Source organism: Danio rerio, chromosome 6 (genome assembly GCF_052040795.2).
Source record: "Danio rerio strain M-AB ecotype USA chromosome 6, GRCz13ab, whole genome shotgun sequence".
Classification (NCBI taxonomy): Eukaryota; Metazoa; Chordata; class Actinopteri; order Cypriniformes; family Danionidae; genus Danio; species Danio rerio.
Genome location: NC_141026.1, coordinates 28,881,677 through 28,895,668, shown reverse-complemented (window position 1 = coordinate 28,895,668; position 13,992 = coordinate 28,881,677). Strand labels below are relative to the sequence as shown.

Below are 13,992 nucleotides of genomic sequence, written 5' to 3'. Positions count from 1 at the left end.
TACAAATGAAACTGTACTTCAAATGAAAAATAAATCTTTGCAACCTGATCTAAAATAAAATAACTGTAGAGTTTAAACATTGCATCTTATTATATTGTTAAATTATTATATTGTTGTTGTTTTATCCAGTTTTATGTCGTATTTTGACACTCCTGTTATTTGGCAATGTTTAAACTTTACAGTAATTTTACTTTTTAGAAAAGATTGCAAAGATTATTGTTCATTTGATTCTGAGCCTTTAATTGTCATTTATAAGGGATTTATAAAGCATGAATAGTCCTCACTTTAGATTAGGTCACAAAACTGTGTGAAGTTGAGTTAATAAAGCATTTATTAACATATTAGTTAACTATTAGTATATGCCTGAATAATAAGATATAAAAATGTTGATTTCAATAGTTTATTAATCATTTACTAACTCATTCTGAATTATCCAAAAAACCCTCAACTACTTTTAAATACAACTTGTTTGTAAATAATGCGATACTTAATTTAGAAATGAAAAATAAATCATTAACTAAGTATGAAAATACAATTATTAAGCACATTATATAGGTGCTTTTAAGTCAAGAATACAGCATTTGTAGCTGCAGTTATAAACTGCTTACTAACGTTTATTAATGTAAAGTTAATGCTTAACAAATAATGAATTCACTAGATGCTAATGCTTAGTAAATAATTCATAGTGTGTAGTTATTATAAAGTGTTACCGAACTGCCTTATTCCTTCGTGACATAGATTCAATAAGGTACTGGAAATATTCCTTATGACATGATTGCATCACACAGATTTGTCAACTGCATATCTACTGTATGATGCAGATCTCCCGTTCCACCACATCCAAAAGATGCTCTATTCAATTTAGATCTGGTGACTGTGGAAGCCATTTGAGTACAGTGAACTCATTGTCATGTTCAAGAAACCAGTCCGAGATGATTCGTGCCTTATGATATGGCACATTATTATGCTGAAAGTAAGCATCAGAAGATGGGTACACTGTGGTCATAAAGTTATGGACACAGTCAGCAACAATACTCAGGTAGGCTGTGGCGTTGACATGATGCTTAATTAGTACTAATGGGCCCAAAGTATGCCAAGATATGCCAAGAAATATCCCCAACACCATTACACCACCACCACCTGCCTGAACAGTCTGACCCTACCATCCGAATGCCACAGCAGAAATTGAGACTCATCAGACCAGGCAACGTTTTTCAAATCTTCTATTGTCCAATTTTGGTGAGCCTGTGTGAATTTTAGCTTCAGTTTCATGTTCTTACCTGACAGCACTGTAAAAAGTGCTACACTCACAAAGTTGGTTCTATCTACTTTAAATAATTGCAATCTAGTTAATTTTATTTGTTTTATACCAAAAAAAATAAATTTGCTTCCTCTTTACTTAAAATATATCAGTTTTTATATAACTGTATATTTTGAATAAAACTAATGCAATTTATTTGAGTAGATTTTTGTACGTGGTTATTGTGTAGAATAAATGTTATAAAAGTGAGTTGACACAGACAATTTATTAGAGCAGCTGTCGATGTGGGCAGGTGTTCATAAAACGTGATTTTAATAGTTTGGCGTGACTCCTTTTTCATTGCCCGGGATTTAGCAGGCAGACGCAGCTTCTGCAATGGTCGACATTAACTGCTCCCAGCAGCGGATCTGATTAACACGGTAAGTTGCAAATTTAGCCGAATGATAATTGTAAAGTCATGCAAAACTGCTGTCTTCGCTAGGCAGGTGAGGTTTTAGCTTTGTAAATTGTACTGTAGCCTCAGGTATGTTAACAGTTAGACTGCTCTCACATGGAAAGCTAAGTTGGCTAACGCTAACCAACGCTAGTTTATGCTAACGATTAAAAGTGATATTATTGAATAAAAATAGTGAAAGTAGTTTTAAAACACTTAGTAGGTATAACTAACGTTGCAGAACCGATTAACAAGGTCACTGGTGGGCGGTCGGGGTGTGGGGGTTCAGTTTGCTAGCGCTAACTTAGCTAAAGTTAGCTCACCTAAGTTATAGCAGCACATTAAGGATGGATATTAAATGCAGAAACGTATGCAACAGTTAAGTAGTTTGTGTTTAACGTAAGAGAAAGTATAACTTAAAGTTTGTGTTTTAGAGATTTAGTCCATAAGTTTTTTAATGCTGCATAGTGAATAAATTACAGATTTACAATTTATTTTAACTTAAATTACATTTACTACTGATGTTTACAGAACCATTTAAATTGTATGCACCTCATTCTAAAATGCATGTTCTTGGTCTTTAGATACCAAAGTGATTTTGTTACCTGTGGATCTTCAAACTTCACATCCAGGTAAGAAAAACATTAGATACAACTACAGCTGTAATTATTTGCAGGCAAGTAAAACATTGGTAAAATTGCAAACAATAGTGGGCTCCATAGAATTAACTTACATTTGATATCTGAAGATTTTTTTATGTGTGCAACAGTAAAAACAGTATAAAAATATCCTAATGCAGTTTCTTATTATCTGTCAGTCTTTCAATAAAGCTAACTGATAACACTGAATCACTGAACTGTCATTTGCCAGTCACATTAAATTTATAGAAAAAGTCAATTAAATGTAGCTTTAGCAAAAATTTAATGTAAACCTTAATGTAATGTGTAAAATGGCAATGTATTTATTTATTTATTTAATAAAATTTGTATTATGACGTGCAAAGTTTGGTGCAAAATGAAGATGACATTTAAATTATAGAACTTGTATTCTATAATTTTCATATAGCCATTTTCAAACAGTTTTAATATCTAAATTAAATACACATTCTTATGCTTTATAAGTTGCCAAAATAAACAAAAAATGTAATACCTAAATTTTAACAATTCTTTGATTGACAGGAAAACACAATGACATGCACTGTTACACTGAGTAAAATCACAGTTTTCTTTAAAATTTGATAACTAAAAACACCTGGAATAATGTAATTACACAACCTCTATAACCTTTTTTTATTTTTTAAATAGAAGTTAGGTAATTTTAACTAAGGTAATTTTTAACTGATAAACTAAGGTGTTTCATCCATGCATCATTCTCACTGGACTTTTGTAACTTCACTTGTAGTTATTTCCTATTCAGTATTTAGCTATTTAATGTTGTTTGGTAGCAACCACCTGAACTCCTGTTTCTTTTTGTCTCTACCAATAGAGTTGTGAGGAATCAGAGGTGCATGCGGCTGCCCACGGGAAAAATTTGCCATCAGCCCAACACAGTTTGGATTATCATAGGACTGTCAGAGGTTTGCCAAACCTGTCAAATGCATGATGGCTCCTGTTTGGACTTACCGATGTCCTCGACTTCAAGTATCCATCAAAACTGTATACATTTGAGATATATTAGAGACTCTTTGTGGGACTGGACATTATGCATCCTAAATCTTTATCAAAATATGCAAATCTCCTCACTGAGTTGCCTTGGATGATTTCTCAATAGGATCTGGTATTATTAATGTTTTTATTTATGTATTGTGTATGTGTAGCCACATTAATGGCCTATTTTGTAGTCACTATTAAAAGGAACATCGATTGATATTGAATACATGTTATGGTCTTTAATCCATCTTCCCATTCTTATTTAATTGTTATTGACAGGAAAGTCTGTTTATCTGTTTTTACTAGTGTATATTGTGCTTACAATATAGAAACGAAGATTTATTTTCTGAGGTTACAGCCAGAAGTCAATTAAATTAGTTTTAAATGACATATGCATGGTTAATTTTATTTAGATCATTAAGTTCATAATACTTAATTAAAATGAGTACAGTCAACATATAGCAATGTATAAGTAAGTTAAGTTTAACAAAAAAAGTAAGTTTATCTGATTTGAGTAATTTTAGAAATATTAGTTGGCTCAACTTAATTTTATTGCATTTGTTTTAAGCAATGTTTTAGTGTTTAAAATACTTAAAAAAGGCTGGAAGTTGAATCAACCTAAAACGTCCGATGCAACCACTTGCCTCACTTTTTATAAGTTAGATCTAAGTAACATTTTTTACAGTGAGGACTGGCACCCGGTATGGTCTTCTGCTGCTGTAGCCCATCCGCCTCAAGGTTGAACATGTTGTGCATTCAGAGATGCTCTTATGCATACCTCTGTTAATGAGTAACAAGTGGTTATTTGAGTTACTGTTGCTCTTCTTACAGCTCAAACCAGTTTGGCCATTCTCCTCTGATCTTTGGCATCAACAAGGCATTTGTGCCCACAGAACTGCCGCTCATTTTATATTTTCTCTTTTTGGAGCTGTTTTCTCTGTAAACCCTAGATATAGTTGTGCATGAAAAATCCAATAGATCAGCAGTTTCTGAAATACGTTAATGAGCAGTTAGACAGCTGTGTCTAATAAAGTGGCCGGTGAGTGTATATATTAAGCATCTATTTCATCCTATGAACGAATTCAGAATGAATTGCTTTTATTTATTAAATAATTTTAAATGTATTAATTAACCATGCATAATTAGATGTAATTCATTGATTCTGCATGCAATAAAGGAAAGGACTATGACCTTTATGCTGGTTGTGTCTTAGATGAGATATAATATTAATCATTTTAAAAAAGTTGACTCACATTGAGATTTTCATTTTGGCCAAAAGTGGTAATGATTAATATGTAATGCTACCACAAAAGGCCTGTATACATTCAGCACAAAAGCAGCCCCCTGACAAGCCCGTGGAGGACGTTCTGTTAACGGTTCCAAACCAGTGGAGGAAAAGCAAAATAATGTTTGGAGACCAAAGGCAGGCAGCAGGCCAATTAGGATGTTTTAATTAAGAAGGAGGTGAGAGACTTCATTTTCCAAGCTTGATCTGCCATTTTTGGCTCTTTTATCTCATTATCTACAATAAAGAGGAAACTCTCACTGTGACCTAGTGAGAGGGTAAGATTTCTTTATTCTCACTCTGTGAATCGGTATTCAAGTGAACGCTTGGGCAAACAGAAATTACCGATCTGCCTACTCTCTCTGGCAGCTGTACCTGCTCTAAATGAGATGGATGGACGGATGGCAGTATGACCTGCTTTCCTTTTTTTCTCTCATTTACATGTGCATATATTCCCCTTCTCTCTCTGCAATTGCCCCAGGAAACTTCTATTATGCCTGTGCTGTTTCATCGACCCTGATTCTTACTTGCCCTTTCTCTATTGCTCTTGGTTTTTCTTCACTTTCTTGAGCTCTGTGTCTCTTTTTGACTCCCTCTGTTGACTTGAATGACTTAGAGTCAAAAGGCAAATTTATGTTTCATGCTGACATTTAGAATCAAGGATAATAGAAAGGTTGTTGTTTGTATTTATTCATTCATTTTCTTTTCAGCTTAGTCCCTTTATTAATCCAGGGTTGTCACAGCGGAATGAACCGGCAACTTTATCCAGCACATGTTTAACGGTGCGGATGCCCTTTCAGCTGCAACCCATCTCTGGGAAACACCATACACACTCATTTTCACTCATACGCTACGGACAATTTAGCTTACCCAATTCACCTGTACCGCATGTCTTTGGACTGTGGGGGAAACCAGAGCACCTGGAGGAAACCCACACGAACGCAGGGAGAACATGCAAACTCCACACAGAAACGCCAACTTGAACCAGCAACCTTCTTGGTTCGAGCCGCCAGCTCTATACTGCGCCACTACGTCGCCCATTGTTGGTTGTATAAAAAAAGAAAACAAGTGAAAACACCTCAATGGTAACTGACCGGTACATTTAATTCAGTCTTAATTTTATGAAGATAATTCAGTAATACATTATAATAACTACACACTATAAATAATTTATTTAGCATTAGCAAATAGTTAACTTATTAGCTGTTAAGCTTTAACTCTACATTGATAGACGTTAGTAAGCAATTTAGAAATACAGCTACAAATTTTGAAGATGCACAAATGAATCTGTATCAACTGAAAAATAAATCTTTGCAATTTTATTCAAAATAAAATTACTGTGCAGATTGAACTTCACTAAATAACTTTAAAATGTTGTATCATAATATATTGACTCCTATCATATGGCAATGTCTAAAGTTTACAGTAATTTTATTTTTTAAATAAGATTGCAAAGTGTATAAGGGATTTACAAAGCATAAATAGTCCTTAGTTTAAATTGCAGTAGGTCACAAAACTGCATGAAGTTGAGTTAATAAAGCATTTATAAACATACATATTAACCATTAATATATGCCTGAATAATAAAATATGTAAATTTTGATTTGAATAGTTTATTAATCGTTTACTAACTCATTCTGAATAATTCTAAAAGCCACTAACTACTCTTAAAAACAATTGTTTGTAAATAATGCATTACTAGTTTTAGTAATCAACAATTAGTAAGTATTAAAGTATAAAAATACAACTATTAAGCACATTGTAAATGTGCTTACAAGTCAAGAATACAGTATGTGTAGCTGTATTTATAAACTGCTTACTAATGTCTATTAATGTAGAGTTAGTACTTAACAGATAATGAATTAACTAATTGCTAATGCTTAATAAATTATTCATAGTATGAAGTTATTATAAAGTGTTACCAATAATTTCTATTGATAAGCATACATACAATACACTAACCGGTCACTTTATTAGATACACCTGTCTAACTGCTCATTAATGTAAATTTATAATCAGCCAATCACATGGCAGCAACTCGATCTGCTGCATTTCAAACTGAGCATCAAAATGGGGAGGTGCTTTAAGTAACTTTGAACGTGGCACAGTTGTTGGTGCCCGCTGGTCTAAGTATTTCAGAAACTGCTGATCTACTGGGATTTTCACCCACAATTATAAAGAGAAGGGTCCGAAAAAAAGTTAATATCCAGTGAGCTGCAGTTCTCTGGGCACAAATGCCTTGTTGATGTCAGAGGTCAGAGGACAATGTCCAGACTGGTTCAAGCTCATAGAAAGGCAACAGGAACTTAAATAAACACTCATTACAACCAAGCTATGCAGAAGAGCATGTCTGAACACACAACATGTCCAACCTTGAGGCAGACAGGCTACAGCAGCAGAAGACCACACCTGGTGCCACTCCTGTCAGCTAAGAACAGGAAACTAATGCTACAATTTGCAGAGGCTCACCAAAATTGGACAATAGAAGATTGTCCAAGAATGAGTCCTCATGCTGCTGTGACATCTGGATGGTAGGCTCAGAATTTGGCATTAACAACATGAAAGCCTTCATTGACGGTTCAGGCTGCTGGTGGTGGTGTAATGGTGTGGGAGATGTTTTCGTGGCACTCGTTAGGCCCATTTGTACTAATTGAGCATCTTGTCAATGCCACAGCCTACCTGAGTATTGTTGCTGACCATGTCCATTCCTTTATGACAACAGTAAACCTACAGTATCTTCTGATGGCTACTTCCAGCAGGATAATGCACCATGTCATAAAGCACGAATCATCTCAGACTGGTTTCTTAAACATGACAATGACTTTACTGTACTCAACTGGCCTCCTCAGTCACCAGATTTCAATCCAATAGAGCACCTTTGGGATGCGGTGAAACGGGAGTTTCACATCATAGATGTGCAGCCAATAAATCTGCTGCAACTGTGTGATGCTATCATGTCATTATGGACAAAAATATTTGAGGAATAAAGAAGTATTTTAACTTTTGCAAATATATGTATAATATGTGGTTTTGAAACAAAGTAGTACAGTGTTTCTCAACCACGTTCCTGGAGGACCACCAACACTATATGTTTTGGATGTCTCCTTTGTCTGTCACACCCATTACAGATCTTTCAGTCTCTGCTAATGAGCTGATCATCTGAATCAGGTGTGTTTGGTTAAGGAGGCATGGAAAATGTGGAGAGTTGGTGGTCCTCCAGGAACGTGGAGAAACACTGCAGCAGTAAATAAATTTTGAAAGATGTTTGTCATGTGTTTGTCAGGGCCGGCGCGTCCATAGAGGCCAAGCGAACCTCCAGGTTCTCACATTCATCTGCTACACCCTCCCCCTCCCTCACGGCCCTTGGCCTTCCATATGAATAAAATGGCGTGATAGCCGTTTGCCTAGAGTGCCAGTTCAGCTTGCTCTGACCCTGCGTGTGTTAAACGTGCAAAAAAATATGGCGTTTCCTCCAGAGTTTCATGCAATTTCGGGTGTTTCATTTTTAATGTTTAGACTTTAACTGCAGTTCACTCTCATTCAGCATATTTTCATTCAGGATGTTTTCATGGAATTTGATACCGCATGGCGAACGAAAAGAAAAACCTCCACATTTCAGGACTCGCGTGGTCATTTAAGATAATCAAAATTCGCTGTTTACATAGTCGACTCTTGATCAGTATTATCTTAATCATCAAAGCTGAGTATTGGTGTCCAAGTGAATGAAAGTGCCAGATGAATTTGCAAGCTGTCAAAAACATTTCTCTGCCCTTAAGCTCCGTCCTTCAAATGTTCCATTAAGTTTGACGTGCTTCCCCTCTTTTGTAAAGCGGCTGCTTCACATTCCTCTGTCAGAATCCTTGCATGTTAAATACAGCCATACTTTAGAATGCTTTGTTTAAGCAAATTTGATGAACGCGATCGTGCGTGTTGATGAATCTGAAGGGATCCCTCTCGCTCACCAGCACTGCGCGCATTGTCTCTGTGTGTGTGTGTGTGTGTGTGTGTGTGTGTGTGTGTGTGTGTGCGTATGCATTATTGGCATGAATTGTTTTGAAATTGAAATAGCACTAACATGCCCGTGTTTTTACTTCAGTAATAAATATGGCATTTTGTGATTTTTTTAATCAAATTTTTAAATTATTTGACAGCCGTTATATTTATATATATATATATATATATATATATATATATATATATATATATATATATATATATATATATATATATATATATATAATTGGACAAAAACACATAATTGAAGTAGTTGAGAAAAACAAAGCTTTCATGACTAATAATATAAAAGTTAAAAGTTAAAGGTTAATACAAAATAATAAATCATATATATGTATTTAATTAGTCTTTAATCATCACTATATTATTCATTGCTTTAGGTAATCACTGCCATATTGTGTCTTTGTTTTGGGGGATTTAAAGATATGCTTGGCGAGGGGAAGTTAGAGCTTGCCTTGTTTCGCTTTCTCTGTCATCTGCAAATAGGATCATTGTACTGCAAGAAGGAAAAGCGGTAAAGACTTCTGTGTGGTATGAGCACCCACGCAAAAAATATGGCAAAACCTGGGCTGTTTACCACTAACCTCTGAGCAGACTTGCTGAAACGCTTCCATGTTGTGTTCTTTTGTGAACTCAACTACTGCACCCCCTTCAGCCCCCTCATCCGCTCTCTGTCTACTGTGTGTCGTCCAACATGGGGCCAGCCAGGGTTCTTGCCGTGAGACCGTGCTAGAAAAAAGGCATCACGTCCCCTGCCAAAGTAGGCAAGCCAAGGAAATGCCTCCTACTGAAGGAGAGTCTGGCCCAATTGGACGACATCCCCCTTGTATGTAATTCCCTGAGTGTGTTTGGCACTACCAGGGCTTGACTCAATCAGGTGTTTGAGGCCTGAAGGAGGCCCGGCTCATTATCATGCCAGAGTATAGAAGGAATTCCTCCACAGGGGATGAGAAAGAACAGGCTTGCTTTGATATGGCCATTCCCACTTGTATGGTAGCACAGAAATAGATGGCATCAGATCAGTACAGTCATTCATCATGGCCACTCTACTGGCCCGATCCTCCTTCACCTCTGGCACCGGTGAGGGATTCAAAGACAGACACTAGAGTTCCCGCTCAAGCTGGAACTTAAGGGGGGAAGATGAGACCCACAAGATCAAGTAGTCCACATTTATTCTTAACGTCCATGTGAAATCAAAATAGCCAATGTTTATTTTGCTAGCACACATTGTTATTTTTTTAGGTGATTCAACATAATCCACTAAAAAAACTGAAATCTTGAATTCAAAGTCTGACCATTTGGTTCCACATTTGGAGTGGTTGGCTTTCTCTGATGTCAGTTTGTTGACAATATTTTTAACTTTTTTATTAGTTTTCTACAAAAGAATGATCCACAAATAGAATGCCAATACTCAATATTCAGTTTTAGCTGGAAGTACATCAACATTCTGAAATAAAAGTCTCAGCAACTTCCAGTTTACGTAGATTTTAAACAGTTGTAATGCATTTTGACAAGAACTCAATTCATTTGAGCTAATTGTTATTTAGTCCTGAATTTGAGATACCAATTTTTTCGCCTTGTTTAAGGTCAACTTTCTAATGAGTTTGCTCTCAATCTGCAACTTAAGGTGGAAAGATGAGACTCACAAGATCAAGTGGTCCACATTTATTCTTAACATCCATGTAAAATCAAAATTGACAGTGTTTTTTTTTTGCTTGCGAACATTGTTTTTTCTTTGGAAGAACAATAAATCCATGCAAGTTAATCCACTGGAAAAAAAGTTAACTTTTTTTTCAAAGTCTGACTGTTTAGTTCCTCATTTGGAGTGTCTTTTCCCATTTAGCAGAGTCTTCATACAATGTCAGTTTGTCGACTTCAGCCACAATAATTATAAATACGGCCCTCTTAACATTATTTTTCGACAAAAGAATAATCCACAAAAAGAACCAATGCTCAATATTGTGTTTCAGTTGGAAGTACATCAATATTCCTTAAATTAAAGTCTCAGCAACTTCCAGTTTACGCAGACTTTAAACAGTTGCAATTTTTTTAGATAAGAACCCCATTCATTAGAGCTATTTCTTATTGTAGTACTGAATCAAATGTTCTCCCAGTTTAAGGTCAACTTCCTGATGAGTGTTGCTAGTTCAATTTGATGTAAAGTTCTTGAATCGAAAGATTCTTCAATTCTGAACCCTACTGGCCACAGTCAGACCATTAATACAGGTGAATGTTTCTTTCGCACAATGTAACAGTGTTATCTCTGTGGCAGAAGGCAGCGGTGTGCGTGTAACCCCTGTTCTTCACATCAGGACAATCCGAGACCACAGGTATTCACAAGAGAGGACAAACACTCCAATCGCCCTTCAACCACAACTTCTGTCTGGCCTTATCTGGAAGCAAAACCTCACTCCGCTCTCTCCAGCGGAGAGACAGACAGAGCCCTGCATTTAACAAGAGACCTTTGGCTCCTACGTCCCCTGCAATTGCACTTGAATTGTTCTGGTTTGTCTGAGCAATGTGTAGAAGGTCTGGCTGAGTTAGGCATTGACATTTCCCTGTGTGTTGTTTTAATGATTGGGGTGAGGAGTGCTTACAGGGTCTCTTTTCAGGGAGCAGCATGCTCTTCAGATAAGCTGACATGGCATGCTTTAGGAAGCACCCTTACACAGAGGATAAGACAAGAGCAGGAGATATGCTAAGCAAGGGGAAGCTGGCCGGGGATGATCTATTGTTAGGTGAGCGTTGGGAGATTAACGTACGTGGCTGCAGGTGCTTTATCTGCCTGTGAAACTCGCCATCAGCTCACCTTTATCCAACAATGACAAATACAGAGTGGACAACTCTTCCTCTGCGAGCTTCGCTGTATTTATGCCAGGCTCTACATAATCACTCACGTCAGCATCTCAAAAGTTGCACCAAAGGAAAGAAAAGAGGCTGAAAAGAGTCAAGAGATGGTCCACAACAAGTAAATGGACAGAGAGGGAGGAGAACGCCGATGGAGAGGACGGTTCAAGAAGAGTATGAGAGAAAAGAAGAGACATGGGAATAAAAAAAGATAAACAGTTTGACCTCGCAATTTTACCAATTTCTACTTGCTGCCATTCCTTCTCACCCCTCTCGTCTCCTTTCTTGCCCTCAGCCCTGTGTGGGACCAATCCTTTTTGGAGGGATAAATAGCATTGCTGTGCTTTAATAGCCCCAGTCCCAAACAGCCGGCCAGGATAAATAAAAGGAACTTTACCCATTTATCTCTTGGAGAAAGGAGTTCCTATTAGGGTCCCCATAGCCACAGGGTCTTTCCCTCCCTGTCTGCGCAGCTTTGTAGATTGCCTGTTTGCTTTAAGATGGTATTGAGTGCTCACCAGGACAATTACACGCAAAGGACCCCCCCGCCTTGGACCACCCGCCCCTCCTCCCCTGTGCTCATCACAGACTGGTCCCTCCTGTACCTCAGTGCCAGTGTTGCAGGAGATGCGTCTGATAAGGCTGGATGCATGCGTGTGTTTGTGTGTGTGTGCGTTGGGGAGGTACAACAGAGTGGGGGCAAAGTGATAATGGTTGGCTGAATGGTTTGGAATAAAGTATCATGGCAAAGCGCCTGGAGTCAGACAGTCAGGGTAGTAATGCAAATGGTTTTCACCCCAGCTCTCCGTCTGGCATAATGATAGCCCTCCAAACAGTATGTATGATGAAACAGAGCATGAGAAAGATATAAATAAAAATAGCACACCTTCACGGAAAATGACTTTATGTTGCCTTTGGGGATCTTCAGACACACCTTTGTACTTTCCCTGTAGGCTCTGTCTATTCCTCTCTCTATCCCCCTCTCTGTATGATTTTTTTTCATTTGATAAGGCACAAAGTAGATATTTCTGTGAGGAGCAATACAGGCTGATGAAAAGAGAGAGTGCTGGGGTTTAAACAGACCTAACCTCTTGCCTGCCATGTCAATCTCATTTCAGTCTGGTTCAACAGATCAAGATGCTTATTTCCTCCAAAAAATAGAGAAATGAATAAGGGGAAGATTTTTCTTCCACATTTATCTCATAGAGCCACAAGATATAATGTAGAGGAAAAAAGAAAAGTCATGGGATTTGATTAAATATTTATTCAGATTTGTTTGTGTATAAATGTATGATGCCCCACTTTCTTTATTCAGCAAGCAATAAAGTTTCACACTAAAAGCTTTAAAGATTTCTGTTTCTGAAGCAGAACGGATACATTTGTCTCTGCTTTTGTTTGTGGTGAAGCTGCTTCCTCTGAGGAGACTGTCTTAACAGGGCTCAAGAGCCAATATTCAAAGCCAAAGAATGAGTAACATAAGAAAAAAGAAGTGATTTTGTAAACCTCCCACTTCAAAGGGAAGAATCAGGAATGTTGCTGGTGATTCTGGAACAGACAGAGCAATCTCTGATATTTTGGATTCTTTCAGGCAGGCCATATCTCAGTATAGAGAGGCCTAGGCAGCATGCTACAACATCTCAGTCCCAGGAACAGGGATTTATTTTTTATTTATTTATTTTTTTAAGTTCCTTGGTTCTTCAGGTTGAAATGTCCCGAATTTTGCTTGTCAATCTTAAGCCAATTTTTTTTTGTTTTTTCGATCAGTCTGGAATTTTCCCAACCAGCGCAGAACCTGGGGGACCAGAGTAAGTTGAGGCACTTGAAGTGTTGTAACATAACATTGGTTTTGCAGGGATAAGTTACAACTAAATTTGTTCAGTTTCTGTCACATTTTCTTTGACCCCCTTTATATTATTATTATTCAGTCCATCACTTTCCTTACATGATTGCGAAACTGTCTATTAACCTGCCTTAAATACAGAGGAGCTCTATTCCAGTCCATGACGAAGCTTAACATGCAGAGTTTCCTGAAGTTCCTTCTCTCATTTCCAAGCAGCTGGGGTTGCCACTTTCAGTCGGGCTATTATTGGCCATCTCTTTTTCTTTTACAATGCCTTTGTAATATATCATTAGGCTTCCCAGTGTCCTAATATCTCCACAAAGTTTCCTAAGGGTGCCTTCTGCCAGCCGTTGCTAAGTGGTCTTAGCCGGCTGTGATAGGGCCGTGTGCTGAGCAGGTTCTAGAGATAGGGACTCTCCGGTGGCGCGGCTCCTCTCCCAGGTCTCTCTCTGGCAAAAAGCTAAAGAAAGGGAATAAAAAGGGGTTGGGAGAGAATGAAAAAGAGGCAGGAGGGAATTGACACAAAGCTTGGCTACACGCCAGCGCCGGCCTCCTTGCGTTTAATGTACGAGCGGGGATTTATTTAAACAGTGAGAAGAGAGGACAGCTTCACAGCGCCAGATTAATTCCGCTTTTTTATTCAGAAAATAAAAGAGACTTTGA

General features: G+C 37.5%; 1 protein-coding gene and 2 long non-coding RNA genes across 3 annotated transcripts in view; 2 read left to right on the top strand and 1 right to left on the bottom strand.

Annotated features, from left to right (window-relative positions):
- LOC141386270 (uncharacterized) overlaps window positions 1-13,992 on the bottom strand; it is a 355,028-nt gene that overhangs the window by 129,297 nt on the left and 211,739 nt on the right. The window lies entirely within an intron of this gene.
- Window positions 1-13,992, top strand: part of LOC141386276 (uncharacterized) — a 113,283-nt gene that overhangs the window by 31,620 nt on the left and 67,671 nt on the right. The window lies entirely within an intron of this gene.
- LOC137495972 (uncharacterized) lies at window positions 1,621-3,567 on the top strand. The gene is made up of 3 exons (XR_015493703.1): window positions 1,621-1,680; window positions 2,279-2,326; window positions 3,180-3,567. It is a non-coding gene; the product is annotated as an uncharacterized LOC137495972 (long non-coding RNA).